Source organism: Stegodyphus dumicola, chromosome 2 (genome assembly GCF_044657685.1).
Source record: "Stegodyphus dumicola isolate Sdum_Otavi_A_Nest chromosome 2, ASM4465768v1".
Classification (NCBI taxonomy): domain Eukaryota; kingdom Metazoa; phylum Arthropoda; class Arachnida; order Araneae; family Eresidae; genus Stegodyphus; species Stegodyphus dumicola.
This window is the reverse complement of record NC_140769.1, coordinates 67,301,844-67,318,747: the sequence shown is the minus strand read 5'-3', so window position 1 is coordinate 67,318,747 and position 16,904 is coordinate 67,301,844. Positions and strand designations below refer to the sequence as shown.

The 16,904-nt window shown below is 32.5% G+C and overlaps 1 protein-coding gene and 1 non-coding gene across 2 annotated transcripts in view; both read right to left on the bottom strand.

The window, feature by feature from the left end:
- The window catches only part of Ccn (cellular communication network factor protein Ccn), a 409,680-nt gene that overhangs the window by 210,319 nt on the left and 182,457 nt on the right, over window positions 1-16,904 (bottom strand). The gene's annotated exons all lie outside the window — the stretch shown is intronic.
- On the bottom strand, window positions 6,835-6,908 carry TRNAI-AAU (transfer RNA isoleucine (anticodon AAU)). Its single transcript has one exon. It is a non-coding gene; the product is annotated as a tRNA-Ile (tRNA).

Here is a 16,904-nt window from a genome sequence, read left to right as displayed (position 1 = left end):
GTTTAATCTAAATGGTTTTCAGGAAATATATTAACCATGTACTATCTGCTTTTTGTATCTAGACTGTTAATAACAAATGAAATATAAGTTTGACTGCATCACGTTAGTTTGTGTGTATCGAACTCCATCTATCACCTTTTCAGGTTTGTTAGAAATTTTTATTTTTATTTTTATTTATCTATTTATATATATATATATATATATATTTAAGCTATGCCTTTACATAGTTCTCACGTTGGTTTGATTGTACTGTACTCTTCTATCGATAGTATGCTTTTTCTTATTAAGTTGATTGTCTATAAGACAATCATTATCTTAATCATTGTATCATGCTTACAAGTATCTTCATTCAGTATAGTATTATTAGTAAATTATGTTGATATGTTCTATTGTAATGTATAGTGAGCCTTTGTACTATAACAGAAATTGTAAATGTTTATTTGATGGCATCATGTTAATCTAATTACATTGAAATCTGTCTCATGTTGTAAGAATCTGTCTACTTTTTATTTAGTACACAATTTCAATATCATTGTTTCTTGTCTCATGTTAGCTAGTTTCATTCTTAAGTCAGCAAGTATAGCATTATCAGTAAATAATTCTAGTCGATCTGCAAATATCGCATTCCGTCAGTAATATAGTTCTGTCGGTACTATAGTTATTGTTGTCAATATGGATAGTTTCAGTCAGCAAGTATAGCTTTTTCCGCAAATTCTTCTTTATTTTGTATGCAACTTTCTGTCTTTGTATATGTTTTTGTTTAACTATTGCATATTTGAGCCTAGTATTTTTACAGATGACTTGTTTGTTTGTTCCGTACTCTCCTACTGTTCATATGCATTTTTTAGTCCAAAGGGATTTCAGTCCCGAAGGACTATTGCTTTCGTTTTGGCATTTTGCGTCGGACTCATAAACGTCGGTTCACTTTTCAAACTGTTGCCACAAAATGTTAGAGTCCTGCATTATATTTGAAGAAATTATATAATGAAAAATCTGCATAAATGATTGTCTATTTCTCGCATTGTGATAAAACAATGCTACATAGAGCCATCGAATTTTGAATGACCAATTCCTACTGCGAATATGGGCATCTGAAATCCCAAATTTGGAATTTGTTTTATTATAGATTTTATATTTTGTAAAACTTTAACGAATTTTTGATTTACAAACTGAATGCTTTAAAAGCGAGAAATGGCAACGTTATATAGAAAAAAAATACTTTTATCTCCAGCTCGCGAGACTGTGTATATCGGAAATTCTAAAGATATGCTTAATTTAACATTATTTTGCGATATTGCTCTTGAACTGAATTTTATGGTTTAAGTGCAAAGAACATGATATTTAATAAATAAAGGTAACACTCAAAACGTTAAAAAAATGCCCCTTTGGACGTAATTTAAAATCTGAAAAATTTCAGATTTTTTTTTTTTTTTTAACCTTCCAAACTGTGTATCATTGCAAATTTTGTATTCATTTCAAATTATGTATCTGTTTGCTAATATCAATAAACGGCTGGGATCACGTAGTGGGGAGACGGCGCTAAACCAATTAACCAAATGGTAAAGGCGTGGTGCCCGTCTTCCCCGTTCCTAAATCCTAAATCCTAAATACTAAGGGAAAAGCAGTTACATACTAAATGCAACCCTGTTCGTCGTTGATTAGGCCAGTGAGTCGGTGCATGCTGCATCAATTTTCCAGTTTCTAAAGCTAAACAGAATAAATTTGGTGAATTTATATTATTTCTGTCTATATCTAAAGATAGTTTTTTTTTTCATGGTATGCAGCGTAACTTCCCGTTAGTGTTTTGGTATTGAGCGTTTTTTTTTTTTTTTTTTCCTGTGTAAGATTTTATATTTCTTTGAGGTATGACATTTAATGCACCTCTATAACTCTTGCTAAAGCAAAATGCGTAAACAAAATAATGCCTCACCTGCATTATCCATACTTCAGAACTGATTTCAAATTTTTGGATTTAGAGAATACCCGAAATTTCTGTCCACGTGTTTGTTCACGGCACAGAACATTCTTCGGTGTAAGAATATGTTCTCAAAACAAATTAAAACAAATCTACTATAAATTTTAATCCTTATGAAATGCTGCCTTGTAGTAAGGATTTAAAAGGAAAACATTTTTGCATAGAACTATTTTTTTAAAATAAATTTAATTACTTTTTAATGAGAAAAGCCTTTAATTAAAATAATGCAATGTTTTGCTTAACGACATCTTTTATGCACAGACCTTAACAAATGCATGAATGTATTCTCTATTCGGCATAATGTTTTCCTTGAATTAATTTTCTTAAGAGACCGTTCTTTTCGATGTTTACTGCAGTACATAAAACATGTTTTTTTTCTCTTTTTTTTTTCCAAGAAAACGTATAAATAACAAGAGAAATAAGAAAATAAAGAAAAAATAAAGCATAATAAAGGCATGACGAAGCAACTTGTCATTATGAAATTCCTACTCGGAAATTAAGAAACGAAAAAAACAACAACTGAATGGGTCTAAAATTAGCTCAGTGCAAAGTATTTAAAAATTATTAACGCTAACTCTTTTTTTTTTCTAGAAATGAAAATGAATGGAAGCTATAACCCTAGCAGAAAAATAACAGATGAAATAATTTATTTCGCTTTTTCCCACAGAAGAACAAGTACTTTATAATTCATTTTAATGCATTTTGCTACACTAGTTTGACTTGCACGAATACTAGTGCAAAACATTTAAATGTTTTTATTCCTCTTTGGAATTTATATTTCGTTATAAATCTGCTACGCTACATTACATAGAATCAGCAATAATTTTATATTCTCTCGAAAATCAGAATTCATCTTTTGACATTTAATGCAAAACAACATAATTCAGTTTTCGCTGGTATGTTGACTACTTTGGTGGAATAAATTTTTGTCCAAGGAAAAGTTCCTTCATGAGCAAATAAAAACATTGAGCAAACGAAAATATATGAACATAAAATTATATTTCATTTGTTATTTTAAAATTACCGCCTTGAGCCGTTTCTAGTAAATCTTATTCATTGTAAAATAATAACTCTTTACAGGTTTTAATATGGACTTTTGTTTCTGTTTCTTCCTTTTTATATCCTAATTCGTTTAATTTGATTTTTACCACATTTTTTTAATTCACTTATAGCAATTTTACGCACTGATTGGATGATTTTGAACGAATTTTGTTTTTGTTCTACTTTGCTGAAGCTAAATATGACTTTTACTTGAATAAACTTTTTATTTTATTATTCTTTTAATTTTTATTTTACATTATTAATTAACTTGCAACACTTTCAGCGCTTGATTTAGCCACACATGTATTAGAACTTAATGTTAAATTACTTATTTCTTTCATTTTTTATTTTTATTAATTCTATATAAAAGATAGAATATTTCGATTCTTTAATACAGATTCATAATTATTCGAGGCTTTAGATGATCATGGTACGATCTGAAACGTATTATCAGCGGCTATTGAGAAACAATTGTACTGTTTTCCCACGACCATAAATTGCAAGAGCGCATGCACAGTTCTGATCAGAATTTTAGTGCTAATTCATTTTTGCAATAGCAAAGCGTGGTTTTTATCCTTTTGTCATACTTTGAAACTTCAAACCATTTTTCAGCTCGCGAATGGGAATCAGGATTGTAGAATCATTAGGTTCTTTCGAAGGAAGAGTATATGAAAAATGAACAATGCCCTCGGCGGGACTCGAAACACGAACCTCTCTAATACGCACTGAGTGTGCTGACCACTACACCACGAATGCATGCTAAGAAGGTGGTTGAAATACCACGTGGGATAAGCACAGAATTCAATGCTTAGAATTAAAAATGTTTTATTTGTAAAAAAACAAAATGAAAAAAAGTGTGCTATAGATGTACAGTGCATCATACAAAATGCTTTGGTGTACTTCGCTTAATTAACATGGTTGGGATCAATATGGCGGTATGCTATACTGGTGACGCAACTTCATGAGGTACCTGGTGTTGGTTACTTTTGTTGTGTATTACTTACTGCATTAGAACTAAAATACACTTAATATAAATCTATGAGAAATTCCATCAAAGTATATAACAGCATTTAAGGCATAGAAACAATTATAGTACGTTATTGTCCTCATCTTGTGAGGATTTTGCTAACGGCAAGAGACTCTCTAGTAGGCAGTTTATGAGCATTCTGAGTTATCTCCTTGTCTAAAACAGTCTGCAGACTAAATTAATCACGCTCTCTTAATTTTCATGTTGTGCTTCCAGGCCTCAGTTATGTTATAGTCGAAATGATATCAGAGCAGCAACAAATCTCCCTGAAATCGAGGAGATTTGATGTCCCACACATTGCGGATCACTAAAATATCGAGACATTGGCCGTAAAATTATGATTCTTGTAAATGCCAAGAGGAGCCGTAACTGAATGAACATTGATTCTGCAATGTGAGAGACTTTCTTCTCACACCTAGTAGCAAATTCTGTATTCTTTAATTAAAAGCAATGCTTCTTACTGAGGGTTTTTTTAATTTAATTATTTTTTTTAGTTTGCAGTTTCTTTATTTATATTTTCAAGTATGAGTTTTAATCTCTTTTTTCCAAAATTAAATGCGCATCCCTTTTCCCCCCTTTTTTTACTACTTTGCAATATTTGCATCGAGTTACTAGAAATTTACTTTGATTATCATTTATTTATTTATTATTTTTTTAAATTTATATCACAAGCACCTCAAGTATTGATTTAATTGTTGTAATACTTTGCATATTGTTATTGAATTTCTGCATCATTTATATTTTAAAATTATTATCATTTCTGTCATTTTTACATATAGTATAACTGTTTCATTGAATGATTTCATGTAACGCTTTATTTGCTGTAATGTTTGTAAGGTATGTGTAGAGTAAGTGGGGCACTGTTTTAAAACAATTAATGTAATCACCTAACGCAATGTATTATCGTATTTTGTTTGACTCATTCTTAAATAACTATTTATGTGTTATAAAACGCTTTGCATTACTACAGTTCTTATGTCAAACAACATAAATTTAATGTATCACACTTCACATTTAATCGTATTTAACTTATAGTACTATTCGTACTTTATCATAGTTCTATCTCATAATATTAAGGCAATATACTATGGAATACCATTAAATTATGTATTTATGTATCTTCGTGTATCATACATTTATCTCAGAATATTAAGGTAATATACTATGGAATACCATTAAATTATGTATTCATGTACTAAATGCACTATTATTGTTCTATAATATTATACACTGACGTTTTGCTTATTGTCATTAGTAGCATCTTATGCAAGATGTCCTGCAATCATTTTCGTAAAATATTTTCTGTGACATTCCTGATTAAGAGCAATTGATGGCACTTGGTCTTTTAGCCATTGACTTGTTGTGGTGGTTGCTTGTTGATTTTTCCACTGATCAGGCATCATTCCGTTCGGTTTTACCTTAAGTCGAAAGCCTTGTCAGTGGCGCGTAACCATAACCATAACCTCGTAACAGCTCGAACGCTGCGACCTGTGAGGGATCGCACGCAATAATTTCTTATCTTTGAGTGGTCCACCTCACGGTCTTTATTCCGGTTAACTTATCAGTTATATCATTGTGCACACAAATATATTTATATATCTTAATATTTCTTCTTATGAGCTTTCATAGTCCTTCGCCGAAAGTGATGGAACTTGTTAGCAGAGGATAAGGTAAGAGAACTCTTCGACTATAGTTATAGTTATAATTATTTAAGACAATCAATTAATTCCATAGCTCCCCTTCCCTCATCTTCTATCTTAACGCGTGTCATCATAACTATACAGATAGAAATATGAAATTTTTGCAAATTAGAGAATTTGACTTTTTTCCTGCAGCAGTCGTTATTTTGGCTATGAAGGAAGGGAAATAGCCTTAAAGAGCCCGTTCTGAAGTAACAGTCTGTAATGAGTTCCTACTGACTTCTCTGAAAACGAGGGAGTATATTTTTTGCAATAAATTTACTTAGGTTTAAGATTAGTAAGCAAATATGCTAAAAAGATTCCTTTAATCGAATCCTTGTTCAGTTAAATGTATATATTCTTCCTGGTCGATAATGAAAATCGTAATTCACTATTTCTATATCGCGCCGAAAAAAAAAATGAAAAGAATCTCCATTTGCAAGTCATTTGAAAGGGCAACTATCAATTGCACATCTTACATTAAAAAAATCAAAAGGTTACCGGAATAGAAGAAAAAATTAAATTACGCAACTGAAATAAAAAAAGGTTGTGCCAAAGAAAGAGATTTAACTGAGATTAAGATGTAAAAAAACTGTATGAAACAAACTAAAAAAATTAGTAAATTCTACGAAGGGGAAAAAGTAAATGATGGCAATCCAAATTACGGAAAATAATCAAGTGGAAGCAAACAGAACATGAAACGATTACTGAATTAAAGAACCAAGGAAGCGGAAGGTAATTCACAGAGCATAATTTTTTTCTTCTTTCTAAAGGGAAAACTTTGTAAAATAAATAGCTTGAATTCACGCAAATGTCATAAAATAATTATGATTCCCTGAAAACCTGGTCTAATTATTCAAGGAAAAATACAACTTATTGCAGTTTCAAAACACTACTTAAATTATTAGAAACACGTAAATAAATATAAAGCATAGATAGTGAAAAAAATTATGCAAAGCTATGAATTAAAAATTATTTAATGAGTGTTCTTCAACCCCAAAGTAATTTCTAAAACACTTATAATGTTCTATGACTTCGCTTTAAAAAAGAGAATAACGGATTTATTACCTAAAAATATCCTAAAATGAACACAAGAAATTAAAAGTGCTAACTGGCCCGTGGGGGGATTGAACCCACGACCTTCGCGTTATTAGCACGACGCTCTAGCCAACTGAGCTAACGGGCCACGTATAAACCTGCTGACTAAGTAAATCAAATTAGTAATGCTTTACTTGCTCATCTGCTTTAGTATTCTCAGTAGAATGAATACTAAAGCAGACTTTTAAAAATATAAGTCTTGAAATCATAATTGCAAAATGAAACTTGAAAGATGCTTTCTAAAATGAATACACTTACATTCTTCTATTTTATTTTTTAAACAGAAGTACTTGATTAAATACATTTTTTGAAAAAAAATCTACCTTAATTGTTGACTGAAGTTGCTGATGTAATTTAATTTCCTTTTAATTTCAAATCCACACTGATTTCAGCAAAATGCTGTTAGAACTAGCCTAGTTGCTTGAGAAAGAGAAAGTTATAAACATGTCATTGGTACAGTCTAAATGAGATCGTATCATGAAATGCATGGATGCAATGTTACATTTTTCTGAAATCAGCTTAAGACTAAATAATCCGCAATTTTGAAAAATCTCATATATTGATATTTAACACTTTCAAATGCTCTCATGAATTATGAATGTTTTATCCTGTATTCTCTATAGCTAATTTTTGACATCCCTGCATTATATTATAATATTATCAATTAATGCATTCTAGAATTATTTTATAAAACGATAAATAAAGTAATTTTTTAAACAACTAACCTACTACTTAACCTCTGAATAAAAACGTGAAATATTTGTTAGCTAATTAATATTAATATTCTCCGTTGAAGTAGAGTAATTGCTCAACGACCATTTCTGTTGCCTTCGTTCCCTGTCAGCGATCGAATGAAAAAGACCGCTGTACAGTAAGACTGTCGCACACTTTCGACCTGGGATTTAATGTTGACGAAAATATTGCATGGAAATTCTCATATTTTTTCCCATGTGCAACCTGAATACGAAACAGTCTTTTATATTAAATCCTTCTGCCCCTAGAGATAATCCTTTCCTGCTTTGCCATAGTCCGTTTATCCATTCATTTGTCCCTTAGAAATTCTTCAACATATATAAGACTTCCCTTAACCCAGTATAATCCTCAAATAGTCCCCGAGTGTTTTGTCATAACGCAATGAAGTTCAGTCGTAAGAAATCTATCAACGAAGGTATCTTCTCTTATAAAGATAACACTTGTTTACCTTGCCCTTACAAACTATATATCGTATTCTTAAAAAGTTGGCATTATGTAATTAATTAAAATAAAATGTCCATTCAGTTTTAACAATTAATTTATTATTTATTGATTATATGTCTTCTTTAAGAATCTGGGAAATGTACCCATACTATGTGATCATAACTGAAAATAAATTTAAAATTGCTAAAATTGTTCAAAATAAAGATTCTCTTCACTGGGCTACATTTAAAAAATAACTTCCATGAGAATTGTTTATATATCTTATTATTCAACATGATCAGCTGATTCAAAAAGCTAATTAACGGTTATATGATTTACTTTTTTATTAACACGCATTAAAAATGCTAAATGTGATTCCACCCACGTCGACAGCTAATCGAGGTGAATTCTTGCATTGTAGCGTTCCTTTCTCAAGAAATATAGGGACAACAAGAGGGACTCCCCTGCCTTAGTTTCACCATGTTTAGAATTTTTGTTTTCAACGATCGAACATAAATTTTTGCCCTGATGAAAACATTGTGCTAACCTTAAAAAGGATCAGAGAGACATTTTCTGGTTTCTGGCTGAAAGGGCGGAACTTCCTCCACATCCCACCATGAATGTTGGGCAGTTGCGAAGAGACTAGAATTCGAACAGGAAGAAAACGGACGCAGAGTTTCCTTCGCTACGTTGTAGAAAAGATTTATTTTAAAGATTTTAAATGTAACTTCTGTACACAGTTTTATGTATTATTCAATTTAGATTAATGCAGAAATTCAAATCCAGTCTTGATTGTTAGCTACTCTATAGCATTTTTATTCTAAGTTCCAAGAATATACCCTCTTTCAAGAGTTTAAAGCATTTAAGCTATAATGTGGTTTTTCTCTTCCCGACTTAATAAAAAAACTGCATATAACTAGCTTCTTAAGATATCTTACTCTAATTCAGAAGTCAAACAACAAAAATCAGCGTTATATTTACAAAATTTTCACAGGACTAGTTTCGATGGTTTTACCGAACCATCATCTTCAGCTGCAAAACCCCAAATGAACAAGATAGGAAATAATGATTAGATAAGATAAGAAAGCCTGGACAAGAATAAGCAAGTGGCGCCATCTGTTGGCGAAACCAGAACTAAAACATAATTTCTCTAAAAGCCGAAGGCAAATTTGGATTGGAATTAGGATCGTTAACTAGAACAGGAAGATTTTTATGAATGTGAAATGCCTCTAGAAAATCCAGTTCTCCAATGGAAGATGTTTTTTGAATAATTTTGGCAGCAGAAAAATTGAAAGTGTGATTTTCGGACCAACAATGTTGAGCAACAGAAGACTTCTGTGTTTCCTTTTTTCTAACATATGCCTCATGTTCTTTGATGCGAAATTTTAAGGCTCTCTTAGTTTGGCCAATGTAAATTAAACCACACTGGCAAGGAATCCTATAAATACCCCAGGAATTCATATCCGGAATGGGGTCCTTGAGTATAGAAGTTGGAATTTTATTGATGGGAGAATAAACAACCCGAAAGTTAAATTTCTGCAAAATATGTGCAACTTTATAGCTAATTGATGGAAAGAAGGGAATGACAACAGAATTTTTATAATCTCCTAAAATAAGAGTGTGGCTTTTAGTGTGTTGAGATGAAAATTTTTTAACTGCTTGATTAATAATGTTGGGTGAAAAGCCCCTGTCAATAGCTATTGCTTTTAAATAATTTAGTTCTTCATCAAGGGCTAGTTTGGAGGAGCAAACTTGAAGAGCACGGAAAACATAGGAATAAAATGAAGCTAACTTTTGTTTAGTCGGATGACATGATTTAAAGTGTGGTGGAAGGCAAACCGATGAAGGTTTACGGTAAACTGTAGTACTGAAGTTGGATGTGTTACGTGTGACCAGAATGTCGAGAAACGGAAGAGAATTGCAAGTCTCAAGTTCAAAAGTGAACTGAATAGCAGGATCAATAGAATTCATTGTTGGAAGAACTTTATTTAAATCATCTTTATTACCTTCAAACAGGGTAAAAGTATCGTCTACGTAGCGGAACCATGCCGGGAAGTTTAAAGTTTCAAACAATTTTGATTCATAATAATGCATGTAGATATCAGCCAGGATGGGACTGAGGGGGCTTCCCATGGCTAATCCCTCAGTTTGCTTGTAATATTTATTTTGGAAAACAAAATGTGTTTGGTTCAAACAGAGTTGAGTGAGAGAAATTAGCTCATCAATTTCGATGCAAGAGAAATGAAATTCGCGAAGTCTGGATTCTAGACATCTTAATGCACCCTCCACTGGGACATTGGTGAATAATGATTTTACATCAAAAGAAACCATGAGTAAATTACTAGGAGAAATGTTTTTAACCTTTTTTACAAACTCTATTGAAATTTTTATGGTGTAAATGTTATTAAAGATGATTTAAATAAAGTTCTTCCAACAATGAATTCTATTGATCCTGCTATTCAGTTCACTTTTGAACTTGAGACTTGCAATTCTCTTCCGTTTCTCGACATTCTGGTCACACGTAACACATCCAACTTCAGTACTACAGTTTACCGTAAACCTTCATCGGTTTGCCTTCCACCACACTTTAAATCATGTCATCCGACTAAACAAAAGTTAGCTTCATTTTATTCCTATGTTTTCCGTGCTCTTCAAGTTTGCTCCTCCAAACTAGCCCTTGATGAAGAACTAAATTATTTAAAAGCAATAGCTATTGACAGGGGCTTTTCACCCAACATTATTAATCAAGCAGTTAAAAAATTTTCATCTCAACACACTAAAAGCCACACTCTTATTTTAGGAGATTATAAAAATTCTGTTGTCATTCCCTTCTTTCCATCAATTAGCTATAAAGTTGCACATATTTTGCAGAAATTTAACTTTCGGGTTGTTTATTCTCCCATCAATAAAATTCCAACTTCTATACTCAAGGACCCCATTCCGGATATGAATTCCTGGGGTATTTATAGGATTCCTTGCCAGTGTGGTTTAATTTACATTGGCCAAACTAAGAGAGCCTTAAAATTTCGCATCAAAGAACATGAGGCATATGTTAGAAAAAAGGAAACACAGAAGTCTTCTGTTGCTCAACATTGTTGGTCCGAAAATCACACTTTCAATTTTTCTGCTGCCAAAATTATTCAAAAAACATCTTCCATTGGAGAACTGGATTTTCTAGAGGCATTTCACATTCATAAAAATCTTCCTGTTCTAGTTAACGATCCTAATTCCAATCCAAATTTGCCTTCGGCTTTTAGAGAAATTATGTTTTAGTTCTGGTTTCGCCAACAGATGGCGCCACTTGCTTATTCTTGTCCAGGCTTTCTTATCTTATCTAATCATTATTTCCTATCTTGTTCATTTGGGGTTTTGCAGCTGAAGATGATGGTTCGGTAAAACCATCGAAACTAGTCCTGTGAAAATTTTGTAAATATAACGCTGATTTTTGTTGTTTGACTTCTGAATTAATATCTTACTCTATTTATGAAACCGTGTTTAAATAAAAGAAATAGGTTGCAGGAAACAAATTTGATGCAAAAAGAGATAATTTTAATACCTGTTTATTAACTTAGGAGTAGCTACCTTAGCTTGAAACTCAATGGTTTTCAACTTTACAAAATTCGATTTTTCTACTCCCTATTGTTTCTACATCTGCTTAAATTGATACATTTTGAGTATAGTCGCATTAATATCTTTACTCTTATCATTTCGATAAATAGTTATAATATTTAACCATTGTTTGAAATTTTCTGATTGGGATTCAGAGACTTGTAATTCTGAAAGGTTATATGGAATGTTAATAAATATGTTGATGTAAAATAATGGAGATAAAATAGAAGCGAAAAAGATTATTACTAAAGACATGTGTGTTCAATTAATGAGACTAGATATAATAAAAGTTACACCTCAAGTATTAATTGTTTGGGGTCTGAAATGTTAATCGCTAAGAATAAGAATTATCATAGTGTAAGACTAGGAAAAGCTGAAATTAACCATTTAAATAATATAATATTCCGGAAGCGATATTTTGAGTAAATTAAGTTGTAGAGACATTAGGTTAATTGGAAACGCCGGAGAGATTCAAAATTAGCAACCGCCCTCACCGGAAATCGAACCACGGACCTCTTGAATGCGGCAGAACCACTACACCACGAATGCACCCTAGGAAAGCGGGACAAATACCCTATAAAGTAAAAGCAAGAGAGCAGAGTAAGATAAGGTTTAGGTTGTTTTGTGAAATTATGGCAAAGCCTCAAGGATATCTGCCCTAAGAGAAGGAATGCCTTCGTGGAGGACTTTCTAAGGGAACCTGGCTCGTATAAACGTTACACATGGGGAAAACCACGAAAACGCCCATGCAGCAAGCCCGTTGGCGGGATTCGAACCTCGGACCGAGCTACCAGTGTTCAACATCTTTACCGCTCGGCCGCTGGTGAGCCCAGAGGAAGTAAACCGTGTGCAATTATCAAAATAACTGCACCCGTTAGTCCAATTGGTTTAAGGATTATAAGTCTAGCTAAATCTAGTCTTACTGTTGTGTAGAGAATTTGTCTGATAGCGTTTTAAAAACTAGGTGAATGATTTTCTGATTTATGGAAATCTTAATTTTATTTGATTCTGAATTATTTATTTTAATGCTTTAATTTTGGGGAAAAACAGATGCTTCTGGGAATATTATTTAGTTTAAAAGAATATTATTTATTTTTCTTTTATTTGCAATTTTTGTACAAGCTTTGATTCATTGTGAAAAGAAGCAGGGAAAGGGAAGCAATTTTTGCTAAGTCATGATTTCGCGCGCTTTGCCCTTTAGAATGTTCTAGAAGGAATTTCATTGTGTAGTTGACCTTAAGACAGGAAGTACGTGATAGAAAGGTCAGAGGTTGCTACTAGACTTTCAATGTAAGTCATTCAGGTTTTTGGCGATTGAGGGTCCGGTTGTTGGCTAAGTGAAGAAGGGCGCGCATGCGCGATCACCCTTATTTCCGTATTCAGGGGTTGAAAACGCAAATTTTGCCAAAATTAAGGGGGCGATAATTGAAGCCATAGTGGAAGCCCGCGTTTGTGGAGGAGAGGAAGAAAATTCGAGTTTGAATCACTTTTTTCGTGTGACACTTTTTCGTGCGAGACTTGGAGAGACGTACTTGCTTGCTGAACTTACTTTTGGACGTTACTTTTTGCCCGACTTTGGACGAGTTTGTTGAAGGATTTAAGACTTTCAGGATTAAGACTTTTTTGCCGGACTTCCAAGGCTAAAGGATTTGTTAAGTTTTTGTGGATGAATAAGTGGTGAGTCAGGCGGATCACGGCGGACACTATCCGGCCGTCGCCTTGCTGTCGAAAAGAAAAAAAAATGATCCAGAGAGTATTAATTTCCAAAATTATTGGCCAAGTTCCACCCCGGCCAACGTGAGATTTGATACTCGACATCCTGACTGCGAGCTTGAAGATTCTGCTTGGGTGCTGGTTCGAGGGCTTGTTTTCTGCAAGGCTGTGCGACCTGCGGCCAGTGACACCGAAAAGCGTGAGACTCCTTAGACTCCTGTGTTCCCCTTACGGATTGAATTTCCAGAAATTATGGTGGGACTTAAATTCCTTTGAATTTTCTCCCAGAATGCAAGGCCAGCCCAATTCCCTTCCGGGTGCGTTTCAAGTCGTCAAAATCACAGATAAGTGCCTTATCAATTCTCCTTAGAACGTTTGGAAATTAGAACTTTACCTAAAATTGAATCTTAAATTCAGTCTACTGAAAATGAATTGCTTCCTTTTTCCCCTTCTAAATTACCGAGACAAACCTTAAGGGTTATATATGAATAAGAATGTAATAATTTAAGTTGTATGTGTAATCTTCCTTAGAACAGATGTGAATTGCAAATAATATGTTTTCCTTAGCCTCTTAAAAATTATAGATCGGGTATCCGTTAAATTAAAAGAGTCATGTAATAGATTTGCAAATCATGAATTTAAAATGTAACAAAAGAAAATGACAAATTAATGTATTTCCTATGTCTAAAATAAGAAAATTGTAACTAACAAAAATAAGAAGTTTGACTCTCGGATTCGGATAAGATTTAATCTTTATTGTGAGGAATTTGAATAAACTGATAGTTAATCTGGAAACCTATAACTTATGTGTTCTTTATATATGTTATGTGTTTTCTTATATGTATATTGATTTTACATGTTGTTTATTCGATCCTCTCACGGCGCGGTCCCGGATGCATTTTCGCAACGCAATGCATTACCGTTTTACCTATACGATCACTGAAAGTTTGGTAATTAGTTTAGAGTTTGCTAACTAAAAAAGCAACTGAGAAACTAAACTCTTAAGAGTTTAGTTTCTCAGTTGCTTTTTTTAGTTAGTTGCGGTTTCACCTGTCTGTTTCTGCATTAGTTTCCTCCCTAAGAGGAAGTAGTAACACTGCATTGTTGCCCATGATTTTTACGGCAAAGTATAGAAACAGAACATTGGTGCAGTAGCAATTTAACACTACACATGTGACGAATGAATAGGTAATAAGAGATTATATATTCTTTTATAGTGAACAATTTATTCTATTTGCTGTAGCACCAACTAATCTAATTCTAATAAACCAGTTTTTAAGTGTAGTTAGTTTTTGTAAAATAAAAAGGATAAAGCGGATTTTACTAACAAGAACCCTTTTTGTGCATAATATTTGTTCTAGCATCTTTGCTAATGGAATTTTCTTACATTTCCGATATATTCCTTAGAACCGTGCCCATTTCAATCAATTTCAGTACTCTGAAATGATCTGAGTTCGACTGACAATGTATTAATGTATTCAGTACCGTAGTTTTAATTGCCGATTTTTTTAATTTTATACGTCATTAATATTTACATATAATGATATTTATATAATTTCAGGATATCTTGCAAGAAAAAAAGAGTACTTTTAATAAATGTAAATAAATATTTAAACGGAACCGAAGAAATTGATTTACAATGACAGATTAATAAAATTAAAATATAAAAAAAATTTTGAATTGAAAATTCAATTATTGCATCATATTAGTATAATTAACACCATATTATCATTATTAAATAAGGCTGATCATAAAAGATATACTAAAGCCATAATATCATTCGGTATTTATGAAAAATTGTGTTTCCCTTTTCAACTATAAATTATTAAAGAAATAATTCTTCAAGTTCTCTAGATAATTTTTGTTTATCAGTAGAGGAAATTTGGTATTTCATGGCAAGTACTTTTCCAAAATAATCTATACTTTTACAAATCTATATGCTAATTAATTCCTAAGCATAAGGCTTTAGATGAAAGAAGTCAAATTAAACGAAATCAGCTTCAGTTACTTTCTAAAATGTAAAGATGGGAACCATTCTTCCTACGAAATCTGGTCCAATTCACAGGCGTAATGAACAATATGATACAATAGAGTCAAAATACAAATTAGTTCAAAGAGATAAGAAATTTTAAAATTAATGACAGAAAATTAATAAACAGAAAATAAACATTTATCTTATATAGGACGTTAATGAATTCCATACTGATGATGGAACACAACCATCTTATACGAAATGACTATAACACTCTCTGTGTGCGGCTTCCAGTCCTTGTTGTAACCACAGATGTATAACTCGTCTCTCTACACTATTATGCGATTACTAAATGGAAAGGTACGGTCAGTGAGGCTTTATATACAAGTGGGATGGAATGTACCATAATCTGAATATGGATACTAAACGATTTTGTAATCCTTAACTCACGATTAATAAGAGCATGAAAACCAAAATTTGAAGACTGCCTTAAATGAAACGTGCTTTCCATTTATATACTGAAAAGCTACATTGAAAATACAATTACTGGTATATTGTGTAATTTTTTTATTATTTCATTAACTATTTAAGTTTCAAATGTGTTTTTAATTGCACTTCAGGCTAAAAGAATTATTCATTTTTCAACATGTACTTACAAGATTCGATGAATGTATAGGGTGTCCGAAAAAAAAAAAAAAGAGTCATGAAAAAGAACAACTCCTACATCCGAAATCAGTGTGTTCATTGCAATGCATTTTATGCAGCTGGATGAAGAAATGAAAGAGTTATGTTGGCAGGGAAGGATGGGGTGAAGCTGACTTAACCACTTTAGATTTCTATTTGAGGCTCACGCCGGAATTAATCCTTTTGCATTTCTTTCTGTAGAACGGTTTTATCAGTATCTCGAACACTTGTGACCAATGTTACACATTCGCATATCCGAATAACGGGGGCTATAATACTTTTCATGCTTTCGAACATATGGAATGAATATTGTTATGTAGTAAAATGTCTGAATTGATCGATAAGAGAATTAATTAACGTAATTGTAATTATTTAGAAGCTAGAATTATTCTGGTGCAATTTTGAATCTTTCTTCTTTGATTAAATAGGGAGTTTTTATTTCACTAAATTATTGATCTGAAAAACCAGTGCTTCAATGCTATTTTTTGTTTGTTAAATTTTAATTGGAAATTGTGAAAGTAAGGAAATAATTTTTGTGTGTAAAATCAGGGGGTCCGGCAAGGTTTTTGCTGCACAATTTTCAAATTACGGAAAAGCAATAGAATGTTCTCAAGCTTTGCTTTATTGTTTTTTATCTTGCTTTGGGCCTAAGTACGTAATTCTCCTTCTGTAAAACTCAAGGGTTAATGTTAGGTTACGCGGAAAAGTCAACGTGTTAAAGCTGGCTGTGTCTATTTTTGGCTTCCGGGCTTACTGAACGCGCTTGCGCAAAGGGTTGGTTCTGACCGATTTGGCGGAATAGTACTTTTAATCGTGTTTAAAAGGTGCGAAATTCTGGAATTCTGGTATCCTGGTTGTTTTTGTGATAGCGCGAAGGATTTCGTGCGCTCCTCACTTTTCGTCTGCTTTCGTGTAATTCGTGTGCTCGCG